Raw genomic sequence first — 3462 nt, forward strand, 5'->3', positions numbered from 1 at the left:
AGACCAAATAATAATGGCCAGTGTTGGGCTTGACAAAGAATGCTTAAATATGCATATCCTTGGCCCTTTATCTAAACTTAGATTTCACTTTGATATACTAATGTTAAAGTTGAAAGGCTTGTTCAATCTCTTTATTCTACTTCTCAATATGGTGACAATGAATAAATCAATTTTTCATTTTCTATTATTTAAAAATAAATAAGAAGCTTTTTCTCAGGATGGTGGACTCCATGCAGTGTCGCCCTAACTCTGAGCAAAGTGTGGGCAGAGGAAGTCAAGGTTAGCGAGGACTGAGAAACAGACACTTTGCTGTACTCAAATCTTAAGTCAAGAGGGTGAAAACATGCAGAGCAATAAAACCTTTAACTTGGAGAAGCAGAACCACACTCCAAGGAAGCCATCATCAGCATCACCACCAGCAGCACCAGCAGCAGCAACAGCAGCAGCAGCAGCCACCCACACCAATACCTGCAAATGGACAACAGGCCAGCAGCCAGAATGAAGGTTTAATTATTGATCTGAAGAAATTTAGGAAACCAGGAGAGAAGACCTTCACCCAATGAAGCCGTCTCTTTGTGGACAATCTTCCCCCTTACATTACTGAGGAGATAATGAGGAATCTTTTTGAAAAATACAGGAAAGCAGGAGATGTTGTTTCCATTCATAGGATAAAGGCTTTGGCTTTATTGGCTTGGAAACACAAACCCTGGTGGAAATTGTCAAACTGGAATTGGATAATATGCCGCTCCTTGGAAAGCAGCTGTGTGTGTGCTTTGCCTGTCATGGTGCATCCCTTACAGTCTGAAACCTTCCTTAGTATGTGTTCAACGAACTGCCTGAAGATTCCAGTTCTGTGTTTGGCCAGGTTGAGAGGGCTGTGGACAATGTAGATGATCAAGGAAGGCCTACATTGCCGAGAAAGGCATTGTTGAGTTCTCAGGGAAGCCAGCTGCTCAGAAAGCTCTGGACAGATGCAGTGAAGGTTCCTTCTTGCTAACCACACTTCCTCTGCCTATGACTGTGGATCCTATGGACCAGTTAAATGATGAAGAGGGACTTCCACAGAAGCTGGTTATAAAAACAAACAAACAAACAGCAATTTCACAAGGAGCTAGAACAGCCACCCAGGTTTGCACAGCCTTGGTCCTTTGAGTATGAGTATGCCATGCACTGGAAGGCACTCATTGAGATGGAGAAGCAACAGCAGGATCAAGTGGACCCCAACATCAAGGAGGCTCTTGAGGAGATGGAGATGGAGGCAGCATGCCATGAGCACCAGGTTATGCTAATGAGGCAGGATTTAATGAGGTGTCAAGAAGAGCTTCGGAGAATGGAGGAGCTATATAACCAAGTGGTTCAGAAACGAAAGCAGCTAGAGCTCCAGCAGGAAGAGGAGCACAGGCACTGTGAGGAAGAAATGAAGCCACAGCTGAAAGACCTGTAGAGGGCGTGGACCCTCATGCACCGACTCAGGAAAGGTGGCCCCGCCAAATCACTATCAAGAAGCGGTCTTGATGCAAAAGCATGAGGTCTTTTTTATTCTAGTGCACTGGGGTCCGCAGCCAAACTCCATGTGGGGTAGAGGACTGGGAACCTGGGTACAGGGTTTAGACAGCTTTTATAGGGTTACAACAAAGCCCGTGCATCATAAACCAATCATTTCATAGCATCCAGTACAGACCAATCAATTTGAACTATCCAAGCCTATGCTTAGGTCAGGAAGTCTGCTTTCACTAGGGCTTCTGGGTGGTGTGACAAGGCTCATTTCCTATGTTCTTTCACTAACAGTCGCTGTTGTAAAAAGCCCTGTCATAAACAGTCAAGAATGTGACCTTTTGCCTACTCACTGCTAGGGGGCAGAGTCTAGGGAGAGTTAGGCTAAATTTTTCCATCCTTACACAGCAAGAAGAAATGATGACATGATAACAAGAAGGATTCAAAGGAAACTTCCTTGATGCGAGAGAACAAGAGATATGGATGGGACAAATGGCTATGGAGGTGCTATGAGCATAAACAATAGAGGCGCCATGCCTCCTGTTCCTGTGCAAACTGGTACCCCGGCTCCTCCAGGACCTGCCACTATGATGCCCGATGGAACCTTGGGATTGACCCCACCAACAACTGAACGTTTTGGCCAGGCTCAATACAATGGAAGGAATTGGAGCAACTGTTGTAATTCCTCCTGCATTCAATCTTCTGGAGCTGAATCTGCTCCAAATAAATGCCGCCGACACTAAATAAAAGTTTCAGTGTCTAGTTTCCCGCAACCCTTAAAATAAACGCCCTTTTTTGGACTAGCCAGAATTCTACCCTGAAAAATTGTTCTTCCCAATAGATAGGTCTTCCCTGCCTGTACTAATCTAGGGATTATGCTTGGGGACAGAGGGCAAGGGAGGGGTAGTTTTTAACAAATCAAAGTCTGTGGTATATTGCTTTACTAAGTCTATCTGGTGCATTTCTGAAGTGTGTTGATTGTTGAGCTGGAGAACCACAGTAAAATTAACTCAGAACTCCAATAATCTTGGCCATTCATTCCTTCGTCCCTCCCTCCCTCCTTTCCCTCCCTCCCTTTTGTTTTTCCCTCCCTCCTTCCTTCCTTCATCATGTTTTGAGTACTTTTTCACCTCAACCCCAGAGATACTGCTATGTATACCACAAAGCTTAAATATCCTCCAATGACCTAGCTCAATTTCCTCCATTCACTCTCAGGTGTGAATTCAGACAAATGTTCACAGATGTTACAGTATACATACGGTTCTGTTATATCTCATATATAACCCCTTCATATCCTAAGGGAGACATTTTCTCTTAGAGGTTTTAATTTTAGTATATCTTAAAAAAAAAGTCTTGTGTTAACTTGCATCCATCTTTTTCTTGGGTAAAGACTACTCAAGAATGAATGATCTTTTGTGTCTATGATATCGCTGTCCACAGCTTTTCTTGATAGGCCTAGTACAATCTTGGGAACAGGGTTGCTGCTGCTGCGTGTTGAAAGTCTGACATAGCTCTTAGTGAAAGACCAAAAAATAAAGAAAATGAAGACGATCTGACCTGGAAAGCTAACCAATATCTGTTCCTTGGAATTTGCTAACTTCCTCTCATAAGGCCCTGAGATAACAAGAATTCACACTGCCCCTCCTTTCCTGTGAGTCAGCAGTGGTGAATAGGGTCCATAGGAAAAAAGGAGATAGCTGCAACTCTAGTTTGCCCAGATAAAATTAATTAGCACACCCTGAGGCCCCAAGGTCTGTTGATCCTAATAGCAGACCATCCAGCCTCCAAGGGTCACATACTCAATGGACAGAGGGTCCCACCCCCTCCCTAAGCTTGTGGGTTTGCCTTTAAAAACACCTGGGCCAGGAGGAGGGGACTTCTCTCCAGCCTGCTTGCTGGAGGATCCTGTTTGTGCAAATGTTTCCTGTTCATTAAAGCCTCTTGTGTGTTGCAACAACTGAACTGGAC

At 44.3% G+C, this 3462-nt stretch overlaps 1 pseudogene; it reads left to right on the forward strand.

The window, feature by feature from the left end:
• The first annotated feature begins 285 nt into the window (after positions 1 to 285).
• On the forward strand, positions 286 to 2237 carry LOC127217486 (non-POU domain-containing octamer-binding protein-like; annotated as a pseudogene).
• Positions 2238 to 3462: the final 1225 nt, after the last annotated feature.

The sequence above is a fragment of the Phodopus roborovskii genome, unplaced genomic scaffold (assembly GCF_943737965.1).
Source record: "Phodopus roborovskii unplaced genomic scaffold, PHOROB, whole genome shotgun sequence".
Lineage (NCBI taxonomy): Eukaryota > Metazoa > Chordata > Mammalia > Rodentia > Cricetidae > Phodopus > Phodopus roborovskii.